The sequence below is a fragment of the Pteropus medius genome, unplaced genomic scaffold (assembly GCF_902729225.1).
Source record: "Pteropus medius unplaced genomic scaffold, Ma_sr-lr_union100, whole genome shotgun sequence".
NCBI classification, from domain to species: Eukaryota; Metazoa; Chordata; class Mammalia; order Chiroptera; family Pteropodidae; genus Pteropus; species Pteropus medius.
Genome location: NW_024349797.1, coordinates 19,795,316 through 19,818,014, shown reverse-complemented (window position 1 = coordinate 19,818,014; position 22,699 = coordinate 19,795,316). Strand labels below are relative to the sequence as shown.

Genomic DNA, 22,699 nt, shown 5'->3' with positions numbered 1-22,699 from the left:
TGTGGAAGGTCACTAATAACTGTCCCACCTGGGAAACCCCACTCTCTAGCACCTGCTGAAGATGCAAAGATCTTAAAGATCCCCTTGGTCATAGACAGCAGGAAAATGACGAGGATGGCTCACAAGCTCAGTACCAGGAAGGACGTGGCCTCTGGAGCTGTCCAGGGCTCAGAAGGACTGCCCCAGACGGTAGCAAGCTGCCTAGTGACATTCAAGCAAAGGAAGTACCTGTCTTACGTTTCAAGAGAGGATTTCTGGATCAAGCGAAAATGTAGGGATAAGAACCTGTAATATATAATGTTACTAAATGCCCCTGTAACATACGCCACTTAATCATTTCTTTATAGTGATGTAAGACTTAACCCTTCAGCCAGTGTTTTCATACATTCATATGTAGCCTTAGAGTTTAAGAGTCTTGCTCAGGGCCATCAGCCAATAGCTCTATCTCCTGTTGGTAAATATTGAAGCTCCCACACTCACCAAGGCAGCTCCTGGATGATACGGACTATGGGAGCATGTTAGGAAAGTTGCATCCTGAACATCTGGTTCCTCAAGGTCAAGGGTTGTGACTCATGTTTCTCTAGCACGTGGCACAGGGGTTGAAGTTGCTGCCCCATAAGTAAGAGTTCGTTAAGAATTTTCAAAACCGTAGACTCACATCCATGTCTTCAAATGCTCTTACTGGTGCCCTTTGTTCTACTTTAAGTCATAATCAGAGAATTTGCTCAGAAGTTCTCGCAAGTTTCAGATCCCTCTACTGTCCTTCTTCCCTCCCTCCCTCCTTCCTCCCTTTCCTCCGTTCCTTCCGTCCCTTCCTTCCATTCTTTTATCTCCCAATAAACATTAAGCCCTTCATGAAGCACTAGAATTGCAATATGAACAAGAAGGGCATGGTCCCCTGTAGATGTGATCCAAGGTTAAGAATGAACATAAATAGACAACAAAATCAAGGAGGCTTAGTTCTACGACAGCGAAACATCAAGGCGACAGAAACCCACTGGTATTAAGTCTGAAGGAGATATTATCATAAAGGTCAATCCTTGCACTGGGCAAGGTCAGTCTTCCGAAAAAGTCCACAGCAACAGACCTTCAAGATTGGTGAGAATTGCTAAGAAAGGCCCATGATGCACTGACCCTTGGGGAACACTGTGGAAAAGTAAAAGAACCCGGAGACTGTGTCTTGCTCTTTACATCATTTACCTTTTAAAAACCCCGTACGCCTCCCAGCCTCTGAGGCTGTTTTTATCAACAACCGAAACTCCCCACTGCCAGGTGCTGGGCACAGAGCTGAAGAAGACGGACTCCCTACTCTCGCGATGCTTTGAGGCCGCTGCAAGGAGCTGCAAGGTGGGCTTGTTGGACTACCCAATGTCGTAGCAGATAAAGGTGCATGTTTTGCTGGTGTGACACTGTTTTCATCCTAAAAAGAACCTTTAAAATATTCAGTACACTCTTTTTTTTTTCCCCCATTGGTGAAGAAATCAAAACAAAAGGCTGAGAACCCGTTGGTTGAAAAGTTTAGTTTTGATAGATCGCTTTCTTCTTGCCTTGTTCACTGAGCATGTGTGTTGGTGAAAACAAAGAAAATCGGGGGCTGGATTTGGGCGACCAGCCTCCTTCTGGAAGAAAAGGGGTGGGAGGAGTTTATTCGTGATCTCGTGTTTGTGTAGCTGTTAATAACAACTGCTTCGCTTTGCTATGATTCGACTTCAAGGCGCGCTAACGAAAGATGTTTTCGAAGGCCGAGAACACTTTTTATGGTAAAAACAGTGATAAAAGCAGAGTGGATTCTAGTGCAGAGTGACAAAGAAGTGATCTTTGGATCCTTTCAAGTAATAACAGTAGTGATGCTTACTGCCTATTTTCACTGTGCTCAGAACTCTCCCGAGAACACTTTTGACAAGGTGACTCATAATATGTCCGGGACTCAGGTGGTGTTTCCATCACCATGGACACCTGACCAGGTATGTCTACCTGCAATTCCAGGATCCTCAGCTATCCCAGGGGTTTGGGGCCTTCAGAAGGCGAGTCTTCCCAGTGAGAGCTTTAGTTCTTTGTTATTTTCATCGCCGTCGTGTGAAAATCCATGTGGGGTGGGGGAAGGGAAGAACGGGCGGCAGGAAATGGGTCTGGTTTTGTGACCACACGTGGCCTTAACCTTCATTCGGCTGCCTATGAAATGGGTGGGGAAAGTCACAGGCTTGCAGAGCTCGCTCATGCACGTTGTGGGTGTGCAGGAGACGAATCCCAAAGAGATCTCCCAGGAGGCACGCAGCACCCTTCCCTGAGGGTGGGTGGGCAGGCACCTGGCCCTTTGGCACAGATGACAGCGTTTAGTCCAAGCGCTAACCTTTCATAAGTATTTTGAACGAACTTTTCTGGGTAGCCAAGCTTCCTAGGCTAAGTGGAGAGGGTGACAGGAAAGGAGGTGCCATCAAATGAAAAGAGAGTTTATTAAACATTAGCAAACAGAGGTGGCTGCTCAGTGCACTTTCAAGGAGAGATCGCTGGAAATTATTTCACAGCGCCTGCTCCACCCTTTCACATACCTGTCCCACAAACACAGCTCCTTCTCAAAGAGCTTAGATCTAATCAACTGTTCCCTCGCTCTTTCAAGCACCACGATATACAAGGGAGCAACGTTGCTTGAAAAATTAACACCTAGTACAAGAAATGAACACCCGATAACCGAACTCTCTGGTATCAGACTATAATTAATGAAGCCTCCATCCTGTCTTACAGGGACCTTGTTATTCACCAGAAAAAAATAATCCGTTAATGGAGGCACAGTGTTTTGTCACACCAAGACAGGATTTCACCAATCGGAGGCTAACTGTTCATTTTATGACCTGGTTTTTCTGTGGCGTTCTGCGGATCCTCTCACAGGGTCTAAATGTTGTTTTTCCCTGAAAGGATAAAGAATAATTAAATATAAGAGAGCAGGATTCTGCTCCCGACTTCTGATTCGCAGGTCAAGTTTTACCTATGATATTGTCTCAACTCTAACTCATCATTTTTGTTTTGAGAAAGGGGGTCCTCCAAGGCCACCAGTCTTCTTGGACCGCACTAGAGGGTAGAAAGGCTTCCGAACCCTCTGGAATTGTCCTTTCTCTTCCTTCTAGAGAGCTTCTGTAAGTAGTTTGTAATAGATATTTTTACACTCATTTGAATCCAAAGCACCCTGTGCAACCACATTATACAAAAATTCAGAAACACCCAGGAGGAAAGCTTCAAGCACATGACAATATGTCAAATGCCAGGGACAAGTCAGGACAAATTTTAAAACCTGCTCAGTCCTTCTGAAGTTGATCTGAAACCTGTTTGTTTCTCTCTCTCTACGATGTGATTATATGGCATGTATGCCTTGTGCTGCTGGACGAGTGAGTGTGTGTGTGTGTGTGTGTGTGCGTGCACACACGCACACACATGAACACACACGCAAAAGCACACACTTGCCCAGCAGCACAGGATTTCATGAGCTCTAAGAATTAAACATTAAATGGCATTTCATTCCTTAGAAGGGAAGTCCCCTAGCTTATGTGTGAAAGGGGAAAAAATGCCTTTAAAGTGCATTAAGACTATTTTTTTTTTTTTACTAACTTGATTTGAATTAAAGCAAAAATCACACTTGTGCTCAGGTCTGTGAACGACGCATTTCAAGTCTCAGCAGAAGACCTCCTATGATGCAATTTGCTCCTTAGATGAAGCTTTGAACTGCATTTCTTCCTCCGCCACCTTTCGGGGTGAGAGTGGCGATGTGGCGCTGGACCCCCCTTCCTTATCAGGTACAGTAGGGCTTCTGCAGCGAGATTGCTGGAGTTCAAATTCTGACCTTGCCCTCTCCCTGAGAATCTTGCCCTCTCCCTGAGAATCTTGATTCTCTCCCTGAGAATCTTGGGTATGCTTCTGACCCTTTCTGTGCCTCAGGGGCCTCATTGGTAAACAACCACTCCAGGTTCTGGGGATTAAGTGAGGTGATATCTAGGATATATGACGATGAGGCAAGTTCCAGGTGTAGAGTTGAGGTTTCATACATGTGAGCTATTGTCATCCGCCAGTTTTCATTTGCCTGGGAGAACTATAGCAAAGGAAAAGTGACCCGATCCGATTAAAACGTAAGTTCCCTACTCAAAAGCAGCTCACGTGGCATTTCTTCCAGGCAGGCGCCCCGGACCCGCTCAGGGAGAAGGACTCTGCTCTGCCTCCTGTGCCCACGGCACACGGTACCCACAGAGCCTCTGCTGTGCCTTTTATCCGCTGCCCTCTGTGAGTCCGGGAGCGTGGGCCAGGCAGGCATCCCCGAGATGCCGACTGTGCCTGCTGCCCTCCTCACCCCCACCCCCACCCCCACCCCAGCGCCAGGCACACAGAGCTTCCATTCTCATGAGTTAAGCCAAGCAGGTGAACGAAGGCAGAGCCCTGCCTGGTCTGCACCATTGGCTAAAATCCCAGAGATGCGGCGAAGCGGGCACGGGTCCTCGGTCTGGCCGACTGCACACTTCTCTCCAGGACAAGTTTCCTGCTGGGGGCCATGCTCTTCCAGGGACAGTCCACGACCAGAGGTGGGCAGGACTTTTGTCTTTTTCACCTGGAACTTCCTGGGGTGTTTTCCAGGAGATGGTCACTCTATCTGCCTCGGACATTAAACATTACAAATAACCAGTACGGAGCTGCTACTTTCTTTTTGTTACAGTAAAAAGAAAAATAAATAGAAAAAAAAATAGTAAAAAGAAAAAAAGAAAATAAATTGTCACCTGCCACGCATATCATAAAAAGAAATATCGGTCAGAAGCAGGGGTGGGAATTCTCAAATAACAACCCCAAAAAGGAATTCCAGCTTCTAGTATGGACATGATTTAAATTTTCATGAAGAAATCAGCTGGTTTGCACAAAGGCAGGGGTGATGGGAAAAAAAAAAAAGTAATAAACCATGGGTGGAGGTGAGGACCGTGACCCAACAGGGTCCCCCGGAGGACCCCTCTGACCGGGCTCCGGTGTGCCTTCCTTGTCACAGAGAGCACCTCCTGCCCTGGGCTAATTATCTTTTAAAATTCATATCTTGAGCCACAGTCCTCCTCGTGGGATTAAGCACAGTACGCTTTGCAAATTGAAAATAAGATAGCTGTTAGGAATATATACTTGCCTCTATGATTACCGCAGCAAACAAAGGCAAAACATTAATTTACATCTATTATAATAGAGAAACAAAGCCAGAGATATGCCTCGTATCTCAGGCAAGAGATGAGTTTGCAAAGGTGACATTCCTGGACGATGAGGTAGGTGACGGGCTGCAGAAGTGAGGGCTGGAGGGGTGGCGTGGCATCCACCTGCTCCTCCGTGAGCCATCGCATCTCCCCAGCTCACTTCACAGACAAGGAGAGGGGTCTAGAAAGGGGAGAGAGGCATCATTTCTAGCCAGGAGGTTAGGAGCAGAGAGAGCATCGTCCGTCCTAAATCGACATTTGAGTTTCTACGAAGATGGTGGCTGGAGATGTTTTTGTAATTAAGCCTGTTATGGTCATCTCAAAACTCCTACAAAAATGTGTTTTTTTACAAAGTGGAGACTAGATCCTAAGCCCCACCGGACAGAGGAGAACACAGAGAGTCACAGTGGCTCATGCGATCTAGCCTTTCTTGGGTGCGTGACGTGTGTGAGGCACTGTACCCGCTGTAATGGGTCCTTTATTATGTTTCCCATTTCACAGAGGAAGAAATTGGCGCATGCAAGGTCAAGGCACCTGCCCGAAGTCACCCAGCCAGAACTTCGCGCTCAGCCTGTACCACGACCACTTTGACCTGGAAACAGGCTATCTGCAGCCCCCATGCCATGCTCATGCCCACCTCCCTGGCAGGGCTTGTCCGGCCTTCAGCTTGAGTGATCCTTGTCAAGGTCAAGTCACCTTGTCTCAGAGTCTCTCCAACCAACAGGGAGGCGCTGAGCTTTCATATCTGTGTCTACCCTATCGCACCTCACGAACTCCCCTCATGGTGTGGGGCACACGGTGCCAGCCAATATCAAATCACCCACGGAGCTGGGAGACTTGGAGGTCAGAGACACCTCGTGCTCTCAGAGGCTCCTTGCCTGCCCTTGGTGGAGACGCCGGAGTGAGTGCAGCTCCCTCTCTGCCCACTTCACGGAGGCTTTCTCCTTTTCTGCTGAATCGGGGTGTGACTCCCGTAGCTCATCACCCAGACTTTTTCCATCATCCCCTGCACCCATGTACCCTCCCGTCTCACAAGCACTGGACGCTGGCTCCCCGAACACAACCCTCTGATCATACAATGGCTGGTCCGTTGACATTATCCCTTTCAGCGGAGACTTAAAAGAGGTTGGAGGAAAAAGTCGCTGCATCAAGATATTTACGAGGTTTCGAAGCCTGGCTTACGGCGGGTCTCGCAATGCGGCCCTTTGGTTAGGACTGGGGGAAGAACGGGTCCCGATGTCACAGTTCAGGATTGGCGGACACAGCACGGGGAAGGCTCTGAAGTGTCATGAGCGTAAACTATGATTCAACAGTAGAGGAGTGTGATGTTCTTTAATACGGCTTTTCCAGGAAGTTTCTGATAATGAAGATATTTATAACTATTTTCTTCCTGGGCAAGGATCTTCTGGAATAGTAAAGTCTCATTAATGTAGCTGGTAGACTGTGTGGGACCGATGGTTTCAACTGTCACACGTGTGGTCTCATGTCACCACCTCATATTGGATTCCATAGAGAGGCCACCCCTCTGGCACTTCCAAGCCACCCAAAGGACACTGGGCTTAAAGGGGTAAAGAAAAACCTAGATTCTGGCCTCAACACTGTTTCTCTCTCATTCTGAGACCTTGATGAATCACTGGCCCTCTCTGGCCCTCCGTTTTTCCCTCCGTCCAACGGGGCTTTGGGGTAAGTCTTCACTCCATCCCACGACTCTATGACTAAGTTTATGTGCCTGAAGTTGAGGCTTTGGGTAGTGAAATGACTTCCTAACGGAGACAGGAAAGAGGAGGCGGGGAGGGCATTAGAGAGAGCAGGGGGAAGTGGGGAGACAGAAGGGGCAGCTGTGGAAGGCTCCAGAACAGCAAGGTTCCTTTATTCAGGTCTGGGGTTTTTAAGTGTTTTTATCTCGTAGAAATGCATACGGCATTTACAAATTGGAAATAACTCTGTAAACGCAGATAAGATGGTCCCACTAATATTGTCGCCAGAAACAGCTCACCATGGCTTCTTTTCAATTAACCATTTAAATCACAGCCCATACAAACCCCAACCCCTGCTACCTTAGAATAAAAAAGAAAGTTAGACCAGAGACGACGCGTTTTGATTCATGCTGCTGAATGTGGAAAATACACAAGCTTTTTTCTTGGAGCCTATAGTCTAATGTAGCTCTTTGAAAGAACATTCCTTCAGCTGCTGGCAGAGATATCCGCCACCCCCCTTCCTCCAGAGCTGAATGGTGATTCATTATAGATAACCCCTCCTGATTAATGTTGTTTTGACTTTAACTTTGACATTAAAAAAAAAAATAAAAGCTGTAATCGGTAAAATTCTCCCCTCTAACGTTCACCACTTGGCTATTTTTAGCTGGCTTTGGTGTTTGCTGCAGAAGAGGGAAAAAAATCTAAATTTAGAAAGAAATTAAATTGTTGATTGTCATCAGAAGTCCTGGCTGTCGGATGAGAAAGTCATCGTGTCAGACCCTTCGCGATGAATAATAAATCAGCGATTTCCTTGAAATTCTTATTTGAGTTCTTTCCTTTCTGTCAACTGCGAGCATCAGGAGATCTGTTGGTTAGCCAGGCACAAACTGGGTCATGCGCACAAAGCCTTCGAGATATGCAGCTCCTGATGTGCAGGGGATCTATACAGCCTGGCCCCGCGAAGAGACGGGAATTATCTGGTTGCCCGGATCGACCGGGGTGGTGTGGTCCAGCTCCACAATGAGAGGCAAACAAGGCTGGGGCTGAAATCCTACAAAGTTCTTCTGTTTCTACGGGCCCCAGTTTTCAGGTCTACAGAATGGTTAGAGAAATGCGTGTTACACGGAGATGCCAAAGGATGACGGATAACGTGTGGGAATCGTGAGCGCAGCATGCGACACACGTACATGCCCAGGATGTGGCAGCAGTTATCACAATTATAGTAATGACTGGTCATAGTGGAGACCGCTCCAGAAAGTTAGCATCCTCAGGGAAGCCACAGGGAAGACTGAGAGTGACTTTCTTTGTCCAGTTTGGATCAGACTTAATGGCTAAGCGGACTTCTCTGTCCATTCACTAAGCCATGTAGACACAGGCTGAGATCAGGGCCTTCTCTCCCTTTCGTGACGTAAGGCAGAGCTGTGTTCTCAATAATTCTCAAGTGTCATGACTAGTGCTCAAGATCACAATGAAAAGTTGAAATCAGACCCATCGAGGAACAATGAAATGATTGACATGATACTAAGTGTGACTCTTGGCCACTTAAAACGAGGCAGAGGCTTTTCCCGTGAGTCTCTGTATACCATGTCCCCCACGTCTTTGTCCCTTGTCCTCAGACGCATGCACGTGCCATAAGAATCTCACCCTCTCTGAAGTCCTGTGGAGAATAAGAAGCCAGGACGAAACTACAGAGTGGACCATTTTTGGCAGTGCATTGTGGGAAGAAGTAAAGGATGGCAGGGAAAGGAAGGAGGAAGGGAGGGGGGGAAGGAGGGAGGGAAGGAGGAAGGGAAGGTGCAATACACTTTATAGTATAAGGCATTTCACAAGTTTAGAGCATTGTGTTGCTTTTAAATCACGGAAAGCAAGGCTTTACTACTCTGTGTACAGCAAGACTGCGCACACAGAACTACCTAATAAACATCGCTGATGCATTCCAAGGAGAGTTTGAATTTAAGTTTGGATAACGATGGTAATTTTGTCGTTATAAGCAGCCTTGCTTCTGTGTAATGCAGAGGCAGTGTTATCTATATTAGTTTTCCTCAGGCACATGACAAAGTTTCATTAATTCAAATTTAATAAATAACAGGTAGAGCTAAGAGTCGATGGATTCTCAGCCTAACCATCCTCTCTTTGCCCGAGAAATGTCCAAAACTACGGTCCCCTGCTCTGCCCTCAAGCCGAGCCTCCCTTGCCATCGTGGGTTCCCAGCCTAGAAACATCCTGGGGAGGAAGGACCCAGAAATCCTTTCGTACAGTGACCTGTGACTTTAGCCACTGCGGGACCCTTACTTCAAGTGAACCACCCCAAGAACCCTGGCAGGGGACAGAGCTCAGTCTTCTTTGGCTCATAGAAGTTCCCCTAGGACCATCTTCTCAAGGTGAGGTTCTTGCGAAACTATCAGGAATCCCCTCTTCTCTTCCGATCATTTTCCATAGCTGGTGACACTCCCATTTGAGAAGGAACGTGACTGGCCTGGGGTCACGTGGCCAACTAGGGGAAAGACTCACATTAGAAACAAGTTTTTCAGAACCTCTGTGTAGGAGTCTTTCAGTCAGCTGGCTTCCTCTTGGTTATGGACTAGATCCCTCTAGAATGCGATCATTGGGTCACATTGTCTGGACACTGAAGTTTATTTATTTCTATGGGCCTTCATTGCGTATAAATCTGGGCCAATTGGAATTGGGGTAAACAGAAGTCTGGATTTAAGGAAAAGCTTGTAACAACCTCCAGACTCCTTCCGTTTTCTCAAGATGGGGAAGGTCGTACAGAGCATGGTCCCCAGGCCATATTACTTTCCAAAGATGGGGGCTGGCAGCAGCCACCGCCATGTCCCCACTTGCCTGGGGCTGTGTGCCCATCAGTCTGTGGCGTCGGAGCCTCCCTGTCTTTGAAACACAGGGCAAATTCAGTCAGTATCAAAGGGAGGAGAGATGTATGTTTGCGTTTGTCTGTCACATTCTGTCTGCGATTTATTTCTTGGTGTCATGGCCTGCTGCAATTTGCACTTATCAGGAATGAAAACTTTGTCTACTTTTAATTTTAGAATGAGCTGGTTTGCTATAGATATGGGAAGAGCTCACTAAAGTCCCTTTCATTAACCATCCTCTCTCCACCTGAGTAATGTCCAAAACCACGGTCTCCTATATATATTTAGACAGATTTGTATCAACATTGCATTGTTACACTTGACTTCTTTCTTTTTTTTAATTATGTAAAAAAAAAATCACATTAAGCCGAATCTAATTACTGCAATGTATATTAGAAGCAGGGCACCATCAAAATTTTATTTAAATTAATCAGGTTTTGATTTAAGATATTAAATTCAAATTAATCATGTAAAAATGGAAATGATCCTTGACTTGCTTCCAGCTGTGACTTCAGTCTGTTTTCTCGCGAGTCACTTTCGGGATGTCTTGGGGGGAACATTACAAAAATTCACGCCGGTGCTATTTCAATTAGAGTTATTTAGCAGGACAGATGTAAAGAATATGGTATAATTAAGAAGGAGCTGATGACATGGCTACAGATTTTCAGGATTAAAAGGAAAAAAAAAATCCATGAACCGAAGTAAAAATTGACTATTGGCCATGATGGCCAAGGAGAGGTTAAGCATTCATTAAAGACACAAAGGAGATTTGCAGCTACGTGGACTTTTTCTCTGGAGCCATCTACAGACTCCTACTTTGGTTTCAACTTTGAAGTTTCATTAACAAGCCGGTACTAACTGATATTGCAATTCTTATCATTCCTGAAATTACCCTTCCCCATGGCAATCAGAGCTGTTGACTAATTTGATTCTAGAGCCATTGAAAAGCTATGGGAGTTAAAATAATACTTCAAGACCCATTTTAAATCAAATCGCAAATATTGGCATATAGAATATTGCATACATATGTCTATTTATTGGTTGTACTCACACACATATATTACACGTCACCATAGCAATACATTCTTCTTAAAATAATGCTAATTTCTCATACTTATAATATATATGACAGATAACAGAATGTAATACATTAACTCTTTTTCCATAATAGTTGGATGGGTAATAGCAGGTAATAGTCCTTTATTCGTGGATGATGAGGTGGGCTTATAAATGATGTAAAATTTGCCCAAAGCCTCGTATCTGACTGGACACTGGGGACTGGGATCTCCCGTCCTCCTGCTGCTCTCTTGGTTATGAACTAGATCTCTCCAGAAGGTGATCATTCTAGATGATCACAGCCTGCTGTTGCTCTCTACACCCTCTGTAGCAACTTCGCCTCTATGCGAATTTGATCTTCAAGACCTCAGAAAGCCCCAAGAGTCAGAATACGATTTTAAGGGACTGTTGGGGGCACACCTGGTCAGAACAAAAATCCTGGAGTGTAATTACTGTGCTGAGGCCCCTCGTCTGTTTCCAGCGATTTGGCTGAACCCCAGGGAGGGGATGGGGTGGGGGGTTTCCAGCCAGAGGATGTGACTCAGTCTGGGTTTCAGAGTCTCAAATAATCAATATTTCCATGTAAAGAGCACCGCGGGTATCCTTTCTTGCATCCACTCTGACAAACACTGCTGTCCTCACAGAAGCCGTCTGGGCCTCTCTCCTGCTCTGTCCTGCCCGGGTGCTCAGACTGAGGCTGCAGCCCCCTCCTCAAGATGGCCTTTGGGGCTTGGGGGACGAGCAGAACCTCTTCTCCATGTGAATCCTCGTGGAATAAAGGGTCTCGGCTTCTCCCGCCCTACCTTGGCCAGACCCTTCTCCCGAGCTGAACTCTGGTGTCAATAAATGTAGGCGTGTCACGGGAAAATGAAGGCCTCCAGTGACGGAACCCAAGCTTGTGTTTCGTAAATAAACTCGATTCAAGAAAAGTTAGGGGCTGCCTCTTGCTGGTCTTTGGGTCTTCAGATGAGCATGAGGCCCAAAACTCAGGTACCGGTCAATGCTCGTGCAATGAGGAGGTGAGGGGAGAGTAACTGAGAAGATGATGTTCGCATCACCCAGTCAACAGCGAACGCTCACTGTGAATGAAGACAAAGAGGCAGGCGACGGTCTCCTTTCTCCCTCGTCCCATCCTACCTCCAAGGCCTAGCCCACCGGAACAGTGGTCCAGCCCAGGGACAGTAGCCTTAGGTGTCTCTAGCACGTGTGTCTGGGTCGATTTCAGAGTTGTAGAAAACAGATGATTCATTGACGGGTCCTGCTTCCCACTCATGTGGTATAAATATATGTAATGACTCTTTCAAAATCACATTTCCCTCTTCGAAACAAAAGAATCAGGTGGGAGGTTCAAATAATCTTTTTTTTTTTTTTTTTCGTGGTGGAAAATGGTCTTTGTCAGTTAAATGCTATTGCTGATTTCTCAGAAATCTAATCGATCCAATAAAAGGAATGTTTGAAATACTAGACTATGAAAATAATGTTTTTTTGTCCCTCCTGCATTTATTTTTCGAACTCGTTTTACACTTGTATGCTAGCTCCGTGAAACATAGAGAACGTAAAGGCCGTGGATTCAGACTGCACTGCTTACACGCCACAGGCCCCGGGCAGGAAGCTCAGCCTCTCGGAGCCTCAGTTTCCCTAGCTGTAAGTGACCATTTGTTTCTGGGCTCAGATGTGAACTCTCATGCTGCTTTCTGCCTTGTCCTGCCAGAAGGGCCTAAATTTTCATGATTGTCACTTACCGCAGCTGTCTCTGACTTCAGAGGTTGGTACCATTGCAGAGTTTTTCTGCTCTTAATAGGTGAGGTGCTACTAGCTGCCTGGGCTTATAGCGTCATTCCAAATTCTTCAGCTCTCCAATAGGTGCTGTGGAAAGCGTTCGTGCTTAGTAGGCCTGAGTTAGGATCCCGCTTCTTAATTTAAAACGTCTTTGATATCGGGTCAACACTTCGCATTTTCTGATCTACAGTTTTCTCATTTGTAGGGGAGACTGAAGACCTCTGTCTAGAAGAGAGATTGCAAGGACTCGACGAGAAAACATTCTTCAACCCTATGTCCTATCGTCACATGCGCCAAACTGACTTCTGCCTCAGAGCGTTGGCTCTTTCTGTTCCTTCTCCCTGGACTGCTGTTCCTCCAGCCAGCAATATGCTCTTCCTTGTCACTTTGCTGCGATGACCTCAATGACTCTTTGTCAGAGACCCATTTCCTAGTCATTCTCTCCTGCCTCATTCTCTGCTTTTATTTTCTTCCTGGCACTTTTATCTTCTGAGATACCTGATTTGATGTCCTTATTTGTCTACTGCCTCCCCCAGCCCCCCCCCTGCCCCCCCTCCCCCCTGCCTCCCCTTAGAGCAAGGCCTTTCTCTCTTGTCCACTACTGCATCTCCACCATGTAAAAAAAGTACCCGGCAAGCGGTAAGCACTCCATAAATATATGCTGAATAAACACTTATGTCGGAAATACAGTGGAAATTTACCCCCCAAAAGCAAGCCATCCTGCATTCTATGAATTACCTTTTTGGGGGAGAACTCTGGGTTCCCTGGAAGAGAAAGGGACTGTCAGCCATCACGAACCCAGCTTTGTGCGTGGGGGGCAGCCGAGGGCCCTTGAGAGTACACATGTTAAGGGACAGCACAGAGAGACAGGGAGGGACAGGCAGACAGAGAGGGACAGAGTTACACAGAGGGAGGAAGAGAGAGAGAGATTCAAAGCAAAAGAAAAACAGAGAGAGGAGACCAGAGGCCAAGAGGGAGAAGAATAAAGTGGGGGTGAGGGCTGAACCTAACGTCAGAGCAGAGCGGGCGGGCTGAGCCAGCGAGGGCTTCCCGTCCCATGGTCCCCGGTCCCTCTGTCCACCCAGACCCCGTCGTGCACCTGAGCACAGGGAGAGCCTTGCATCAGCCCTGGCCCTTGGGAAGCCAAACTCCTTTCTATTTTCTCAGCTCTCATGGTCAGGACTGGGCTCCTCTGTGGATGCATCGTCCCCAAACACTCCCCGAGAGGCTGGGAGGCGGGCAGCACCTTGTCGGGGACAGCTAATTAATATCGAAAAGGTCTTGGTTCCTGCTAATTGCCGTGGCCTCTGCGGGTCTCGGCGAGCATTACCTACCGCCAGCCTAAGCTCCCTGGGACCACATCCTACTCCAGGTCGAGGGCAGTGAACTTGAAGTGCAAGTTTTACCACATCTTTGCATCAGGTCTGGGAATCATCACAAGGGCAGATGGAGATACGGGTCACTTCGGAGCATCCTCACAGGCCATCGCACGTGAGAGCCTTATCCACAGGAGTCCACGTCGCCCTCACAGCAGCCCTGCTGGGGAGATGCCTTGTGCCATGCCGCTCTCAAAACTGGGGAAGTTGAGGCTTCCATGAGTGCCACGTTGGCTGAGGTTGGTCACGCAGCTGTATGGCCCAGAATCAGAGTCCAGGTCCATCCGATCTCAAATGCCCACACCTCCCACTACCCCCCACTGTCTGCAGGACAAGGCTTCAAAGTGGGACACCGGATTCGATTACAGCCCACAGTCTCTTTTCTGAAAACGATAAGGCCAGGTGTATTTCAGAAATTGGAATTTGACACATTTTAGGAAGTTAATATGTCTCATAATTGTGGACTATATAACCCCCCACCCCTAGAGAGTCTGGGACAGCACCTAGGGACAGAACACATTAATATTTCTGCAGCAAAATGTATGAATGTATGGCATGAATATTCATAGCATGTGGGGCACATAGACTATAAATAGCCTTCTGTTCATTCTCTCAGTTCAGGTCAGGTTTTGCCACCAGATAAATGATAAAAATGACTTTTGGTTTCCACGGCTTGTTTGGAATTGAGACCATAACATATGGACCACCACCGGCTAAGGGACAAGAAAAGATATTTATTTTTTCCACGTGACCGATGGCACATAGGACAACCCAAAGGCCATGCAGTTCCAGTTTATGAACTAGATGTCATTTACAAGCAGAGCAGTGGAGGGCAGACTGCCAGCAGCCTGTCCCGGTTGAGGTCCCGGTGACCTCTCACGGACGTGTCATCCGACCTCAGTGCGCAGGGGATGTCACCTTGATCTCCTGCCAGGAGGCAGCTTGGACTGAAAGAACGCCTAGCGCAGAGTCTGGCGCTCGACAAACTCTCCACAGATGACGCCTACGATGACGTCGTGACCTGGAAGAGCCTAGGGGCCAACAGCTCAAACCTCTATTAAATAAGCAGAGACGTGTACCGGGCATTCACTGTGTGGTCACTGATGTTTGCAACCTTTTCTCCAGTCGGGGGCTTGGCGATGCTGTGCGTTTAGTTTGGAAGAGTGTTCAGGTGTCCCTTGGCCACTGCATGGCTGTCCCTCATCAAAGCACACGTCTCGCCTTTGTTATAAATACAGAAGTGGAGGGAGAGGCGATCATATGGAGATGGGCTTTTTTCTAAGGCTTTAATTAGGCATGTCCTCTCCGGAATCTGGAAGAATCTTTCTCCCCACCCAAAGCAGCTTACAAGAAGGAATAAGCCTCTCTCTGTCGGGAGAGCAGAGATCCTGCTGTAGGCCTGCCCTGGTGTGGGCGACAGGCCATCTTGTCAAGGCCTCAAGAAAATGTCGCCTTCCTTCCATCTGATAGGGCTGCTACTTCCTTTACAGTATGACAGCAAAGGTACAGCACCCAGGCCCCCGCCATGTAGTCAAGGCCAAAAGCAAAAACATAGGCCAGGTTTCACAGAAGAGGACCTGGGGCTGTGATTACGTCATGCTCATGGGCGGGGGGGCCGGGGGTTGTGGGGAGGGCATCCCATGGCTTCTGGACGGGCTCTGCCTTCTGCTTGTCTGAGCCCAGCACCTGGAAGCCCAGCTTGCTGCCGAGCGAGCGCCGCAGTCCCCTCTGTGAGATGGGCGTGCCGCCCTGTGAGATCCCAGCTCAGAAAGGATTTCCTGTCTCACTCTTTTCATCTGCAAAGTGGGTTATTGTCTCATTCGATCTTTTCCCACCTATGGTCCCGGTTGTTTTTATTTCCATGTGCCAATGGGGAGACTAAGACATAGTGTCTTGAAGTGATTTGCTCAGGATTATAGAGATAGCGAGTGGTAGAACCAAGGCCAAAGCTGGGGCCTCGTGACTTGTATTCATGCCACTCACTAGGTCACTTTCAAAACTAACGCAACAAGAACGGTAGACAGCAGTAAGGGCAATGACATTAACCGTCCGATCAAGGGGCCCAGCTCTGCACAGAGAATCGTAACTAACTATTAGGTGTTCATATTTCTTTTATAAAGTCTGCACCATTCCCAGCCCATAGGAGATTGTCCAGAAACAACCATGGGGTTCATGTGAGTCTAGACCACAACCTTTACTGTGGGCAAAGAGGCCTGTTCCTGGACGTGCGGCATGCCCCCAGAGCCACTCGGACCTCCACCCGGGCGAGTTTCTGCGGCCTGGAGCAGAGCGGGCTCACCTCTGAGAACGTGGCGAACGGGGACCTGTGTCTTTAACAGAGTGGTGGCTCCCGCCTTTCTGGACGAGCAGAGCAGCTGGTCTGCCCCCCAGGCCCTGGCTGCCTGTTTTGCTCAGCCTCTGAAGCCAGGCTGGCTGCTGCCCTGGGAGTCTCCCAGCCACAGGTGAGGTTCCAGGGCCCCAGCAATGCCCTGGGGGCCAATCAGGCTGGGCCTGCATGAGGTAAGATGGAGAGTCGCCCCGTGTGCTCTGGGCTCTCTCAGAAATCTCAGCAGATCAATGTCACGGTGGCTTTTAATTACCCCTCCTAGGCCTCATCATTATTTCATGGCCTCTAATACGCCCAGCAGGCAGCCCTGGGCACACAGATAAACAGCCACCCAGCATGACCTGGCCTCTGAGGTGGGGCCCAAGGTGGCCTCTCAGCCCTGGGGACAGTGGCGTGACAAGGGCCTGGTCCTGCTGAGTGCTGAATGTTTTGACACTTGGAGCCTTCCAACACCTCTCAGAAACCCTCCTTTCTTACGTGGAGACAGTGCCCTTCGCTGGGGACCTACTGTGTGCCAGGCAGGATCTGACGCTGGGGCACCACAGAGGGCTCGAGGCTCCTCCAGGCTCTTCGCCTTCCCAGGTCCCTCTAGTCAGTCACCACCACTGTCTCTTTGTGCTTGCGGCCTTTCACCTAGAACAGCGACCTCAACCCAGGGTGATTTTGACCCTGAGGGACATCAGACACTGCCTGGACACATTTCCATTGTCACGACTGAAGGGGCACTGCTGGCATCTAGCAGGTGAAGGCCAGAGGTGCCACTAACATCCTACAGACAGCCCCCCAACAAGGGACGTCCAGCCCTGACGGCCAGCAGGTCAGAGACCAGGAGTAACAAGCAAGCCCCTTACCCGAGACATTCAGGTTTCTTGTGCACCAGCGACTTCCCAGGCCACTCCCGCCTTCGTATTTTATTCTTGATGGCAATAGAAACCACTCATGGGTCACTTGCTCCACTCCGGCCCCTGCCCTACCCGAGCTTGCCTCCTGCTCGTCCTGTGCCCTCACCCTCCACGCCCTTCTCAGTTTTCTTCACTGGCCGACACCCATGCGTCCTTAAAGTGACACCCACCCCCACGGCCCCCGTCGCTGGACCTCCCAGTGTGAGGACCTAGCTCAGCAATCAGCCCTTCCCCTCTGGGGACCCCACAGGTTTACGTGCCTCCCCCCACCTTCGTACCAGCAAACCAACAGCTCGCATGAGTTTAATCCCGCGTGTGGTTATTGATCGTGGGTGACGCTCTGGGATTTAGGGATGGTTTGCATTTTTAAATAAACTAGAAAGATCCGGTGTCATCAACTCTAAGAGAATATCACCACTTTGTGAAGGTGCGCTACCCTTTGCTTAATCAGAGACCGTGGTCTGGGAGACTTCTCCACCTGGCAGCCCGCCTTGGGCACCCAGCACCACGTGTCCAGATCAGTGGTCGGGACAAGTAGTTGCTCAGGAAATATCTGGCGTGTGGATGAGTTCAAGCTAGTCGGTTCAGGAAGGGGTCTCCTGGAGGTCAGGGACGATGGCTGTCTCGTTCTTCCGGCCCCTGCTCCTGGCACATGCTGGGTTTATCCCCACTTGCTAAACTCTGTCTGTGCTGGCTCCCGCCCTCCAAGATGTCACTCTCATGTCAGGATGATGGAGAAAAGCTTGACGCCTGACACTGTAAAAATTCTCATCGAGAGTCTGGACCAAAACGACCTCAGAAACCTTACTGAAGAGACACATGGTTCTTATTCTTTTCTAAAAGAGAGGAAAAGAGGCTAAGTGACCTGTTCTCTTGATTTAGTTTCCTTCCTTCCTTCCGCTGGCTTTCCAACATACAGTTCAGAACTCCGCCTGTGTAACATTCAGGGAAGAAGGGATTCATATTTCTTGAGAACCCCGTTTGCACAGGGGGCTTTGCCAGGTACTATGTGACTTGTCAAATGACGTCCTCATCATGGAGCTCTGAGAGAGCTATTATTTCCCAACATTTTCACAGTTGTTCCGATCTGCCCAGGTTGACAGAACTTGCGAGTAACAGAGCTCAGTTTCCGCCCAGAACAGTCTGACCTCAAAACTCATCTTCTCTCCTCCAAAGATAGACACACGAGGTCTCCGGAATAAATAGGAGCTCTCAGGTGATCAGGGTTCAAATGCACTCATGGGACATTTTGAACTTTAACCTCAGTTGAAAGTTTGAATTACGGAAGGGCTTTAGGAAGTTGGCCCAGAATGGAAGTGGTGAATGTAGTGTGTCATTTGAAGCTAGATAACCAAACCTTGAAATATTTCTTGTGGTTCCTCAAAAAAAAATAGTTCTTCCTTATGCTGAAAAAGGTAGAGACTAAACTCTGGGCATCTCTAACTGTACTTGGGTGTCTCTGACTAAACTTAGTGTTTCTGACTGAACTTGGGTGTCTCCTGACTGTACTTGGGTGTCTCTAACTGAACTTGGGCTTCTCTGACTGAACTTGAGTGTCTCTGACTGAACTTGGGCATTTCTAACTGCACTTGGGCATCTCTGACTGAACTTGAGTGTCTCTGAATGAACTTGGGCATTGGTGACTGAACTCTGGGTGTCTTTAACTGTACTTGCCCTGACTGTACTCTGGCATCTCTGACTGAACTTGGGTGTCTCTGACTTGAACGGGAGTGTCTCTGACTGAACTTGGGCACTTGGGCATCTCTGACTGAACTTGAGTGTCTCTGACTGAACTCTGGGAGATTTTAGTGTCTCGTCCTCTGCCTGGTTCTGAGCACAGTATGTGTCCTGGGATCGTTGCTGGAAACCCATGAAGGATGCTCTGTTCTCCTTTCCCTCATGGGGCCCCCCTTCCTGTTCTGTGTGTTCCGTAACACCTTAGCGAGAGCCCCGCATGCCTCCCCACCTCTCCGCAGCGTGGACTTCCCTGGGAGGCAGCAGGACAGCACCGACTTTCCCGGCTGACGAGCCAGCACAGTTTTCGAGCCCCGGGTCATTTCTTTTTCTCTTCCTATATCGTTCTGCCTCTCAAACAACTTTTCTTCTAATTACTCACAGACATTTATTCACCTTTGTTTGATTTTTTTTTTTTTTTTGGTGTGGTAGATGGGCTGAGGGCTAATAAAAAACTGTCACAAACTCTAAAACGCTGTCACTATTACTCCCCCGCCCTTCATCCCGGAGACCCCCACCGTTCTAACGTCCTTTAAAGTCAGGCCGTTTGCCGACAGAGCTCTAGGCTCGTGACCGTGACGCATCTGCAGGTTCGCCCAGGAGCGCTTCACTCAAGAGGAGGCTTTGGCAGAGAAACCACAAGCCATGGTGTCAACTGGCTAAACACCCACCCAGGTGACGGGGGAAGTGTCTTGGGGCCGCCACCTGCACACCTGCTCATGGCTGGGGGCAGGAGGTCAGCGAGGCTGAGTTTGAGCAGGAAGGCTGCTGGCGTCTGGGGACAGAAGGAGCACAGAGGCCTGGTGCCAGCCACTGGGGACAGCTAGGTGGCTAAGGCTTCTTCCCTGCAGAGGATGCCCCTCGTGTCAATGGAGCCAGAGGGACAAGGGGAACACAGCTACTGTGCCATGGTGCTGAGCTCATGTTTTTAAACACAGATCACTCTTAAAGGAGCTCCATGGCAGAGGCCTGGGTGCAGAAGCGAGTATTTTCCACTATTGGGTTTATCGAAGGCTCTGTGAGCCACGTGCAGGTTCTCAGCTGGGAGCAGCGGTGTGGCCGAGGGGCTCGTTGGCCCTCACCCATCTCCGCCTGAGGCACCACCTGCCTGACCCGAGGTCTCCCCACGTTCACAGGTAGAAGCCCATGTGAGGACGGCGAAGAAAGAGGCAGGTGGAACATTCACCACGGCGCCTGACACAGAGCAGGCGCCCTGCACGGGAGACGGGAGGAAAGGCCACTTTTGTGGGTGTGTGGCTGAAGCCATGGACAGTGAGCACGCTTACTCTGGCTGGATTTTCTGGAAAACTCCATCTCCACTTTAGGTGCAGAATATCAAGGCTCGCATATGTCTTCCTAAAGCCTGTTGAGGGGTGACCAGAAGGGACTATGTGTGGGTTCTGGTTTGTGAATGCTGAGCCACTAAGCCTGGAACCCCATACCCTTCTTGCCTCCATTGACTGAGGAGAATGCTCCGCCTTCTGTCAGGGGCCAGCAAGGCGCCCTGACACTTGCCAGGTGTGTTTGTCCACGATCGCAGTGACGAAGCAAATCAGAGGGAGCAAATTGCTTTTCTGTAGAAGGAAGTCGAGGACGCGTTTGGGAACCCCACCCCCTGGAAGCTGATCTGGCGGAGAATTTCTTGGAGGAGGACAGTGAGGACGGCCTAGAGGTCCCTGGCCAGCTCATTCTGGGCCAGGACCGGAGGGAGCTGGCCTTCAGGAGCACGTGGCGAGTCTGCATCCAAAGTGCCCCGGCCAACAGGTCCCAACTCACTCAGAATAATCAAGCTGACATCCGGGGATGATTTATAGCCACGGTTTACTTGATGCCACAATAAAACTCGAGAGTTTGGCGGGGCGATGAAGGCTGCTGGGGCCGAAATGTGAACGAGATATTGTTAAGCTAAAGAAAATGCATCTATAAATCACATTACACACCCTCATGGGGATTTCAGATTGGTGTTTTCAAGTTGACAGCATTTTGGACCCTGAAGCCAGTTTTATGAAATGGTCACGAGGAGAAAAAAAAATGCATAAACAAAATAAAATTTTTAAAAGTGGGGAGAGGCAGGAAGAAAAGTAAACTTAATTGAGGGTCTCTGTCTCCACATGTGTGAGTTCCAATTAGGGAGTACAGCCAAAAAGACATTTTGGCAAGATGGGTTATAATGGCAGCTAGGGTTTATCGAGCATTTACTACATGCCAGGTACAGTGCTGGGTGCTGTTCAGGAATAGCCCATTTAATTCTCACGATAACACAAAAGGAGATATTTCGCATTATAGATGAGACAACCGAAGAATAGAGAAGTGATATGATCACCCCAAGTCGTCTGACTTTCCAGCAGTGGAGATGAGACAAGGCTGGGCAGGCTGAGCCCACCTCACTGTCCAGGTACACCCACCTCCCAGCGCACCCACCTCACTCTGCAGCTGAGCAGGCACCTACAGTGGAAGGAGTCTGTTCCATAGGATCTGAGAAACCCACAACCCATCGCTCCACTCCCTCCCAGGTGGGCCTCAGTGTCCGCGTCTGTTAAATGGGGATGATGATGCTACGTAGAGTTCTCAGTGGGATGAAACGCATTGCATCTGATAAAAATGTTGCCCTATCACAGCACTTAGAGCCCAGTGGGCTCTCCGGGTTTGCCAGCTGCTCCTCTTTCCTTTTCTTTCTCTTGTAGAAGGTGCCGAATTAGGTTTGACTTGAGTTTGCTCTCAGCAAGTTGGGTGTTATTTATGTGTGATGCTGGCCACAAGGGCCGAGCGGAAGTGGTTTGATGCCTGAGCTACTTGCCCCTTGCTTAGTGCCCGGTCGGGTAATGAGCGACATTTGGACCTTTCCATTATGGCCGACCAGGATAAGACCGATAACTTCTCTCTAAAAGGTCATTTATTCAAGGGTCAGCCAGAGTCAATCTAAATGGTCCTGTCAACTGGCCCATCTGTCTGATCAAACTTATATTGAGCGGAGCGGCAGGAAGGGATGGGCGCTGAGGTGGGCATTTGCTCGGTGCCAGAATCTCCAGAAGGCAAGACCATAGCCATGCCATCCGTCCCTTAGTTCAGGGCTGGCTCATATTAGTAGGAGACTCTGAATTGTGTCCCCAGCCCACACGAACTGGGCTGGAGCTGCAGCCTCTCCTTAGCTTGTGGTTTGTCCGTGAAGCAGCACATGCACTCTGCAGAATTAACTCATACTTCATTGTCAAAAAAATCCACGTGCATTGCAAAAATTCAAACAATATAAAATAGGCATATTAGGAAAATTCTGTTTTGCATAGGGATCGGGGGGACCACTGTTCCTCATTTGCCCTCAGCCTTCCGGAGATACACTACCCATTATCAACTGTGCGTCTGTCCCCTGGTGTGATGTGCTCTCTTGCTTCTTGCTTTTTTATTCAATTAATGATAGTCTGTTGATTTCTCTGTGTCAGTACCTTTGCAATAACCTCATTTTCTCTCCATGACTTCAGAGTTCTCTTTCTCGTGCATAAATTATCATATCATGAGTGGTTCCCGTTTAGCTGGACATTCAGGTTGCTGCAGATTTTTTTCCCATTAGAAACAATGATTCAACAAAAACTCTTTTACATGTTTTGAATATAGAGATGAAACACATCTGTAGAATAAAGACCAAAGTTCTTCACACTTGCAATTTTGATCACACGGCGCCGAACTGCTCTTCGAAAGGTTGGACAAAATTTGAACCCTCGCACGGCGAGACCTACTTC

At 48.6% G+C, this 22,699-nt stretch overlaps 1 long non-coding RNA gene across 3 annotated transcripts; it reads left to right on the top strand.

Moving 5' to 3' along the window:
- Positions 1–1,534: 1,534 nt before the first annotated feature.
- Positions 1,535–13,144, top strand: LOC120619680 (uncharacterized). 3 transcript variants are annotated; one of them, XR_005657599.1, is made up of 3 exons: positions 1,535–1,964; positions 3,639–3,785; positions 12,812–13,144. It is a non-coding gene; the product is annotated as an uncharacterized LOC120619680 (long non-coding RNA). The 3 variants fall into 3 exon arrangements; XR_005657598.1 differs by lacking the exon at positions 12,812–13,144 and adding an exon at positions 4,160–4,338 and having other exon boundaries at positions 1,537–1,964; XR_005657597.1 differs by lacking the exon at positions 12,812–13,144 and adding an exon at positions 5,706–8,550 and having other exon boundaries at positions 1,540–1,964.
- Positions 13,145–22,699: the final 9,555 nt, after the last annotated feature.